Below are 451 nucleotides of genomic sequence, written 5' to 3'. Positions count from 1 at the left end.
TATATATATATATATATATATATATATATATATATATATATATATATGTATATAAATCTCATAGTTTCTCAGCTGGAATAATCTTACTTACGTTCTAACACAAGTATTATGATTGGTTTGCTTATACAGAGCAAAATAATCACGTATTTCTAACACGTGTAATCGGCTGCATACGCTAGAAGAGGTTAAAACGCAGTTATTTGCTGGTACTTATGTTGCGTTATGCTATGTCATTTATCATCATCATCGTCATCATCATCATCATCAGCAGCAGCAGCATTATCGCATATACAATCTATAGTTCTAAATATTTAGCATAGGTGAATCACAAACCAGGTAAGTGCTTTACTCAAATTATATTTTACAAAACATAAAATATTAGTTGTTAGACAATATATATATATATATATATATATATATATATATATATATATATATATATATATATATA

Source organism: Octopus bimaculoides, chromosome 13, assembly GCF_001194135.2.
Source record: "Octopus bimaculoides isolate UCB-OBI-ISO-001 chromosome 13, ASM119413v2, whole genome shotgun sequence".
Classification (NCBI taxonomy): Eukaryota; Metazoa; Mollusca; class Cephalopoda; order Octopoda; family Octopodidae; genus Octopus; species Octopus bimaculoides.
Note: the sequence above shows the minus strand (reverse complement) of the source record.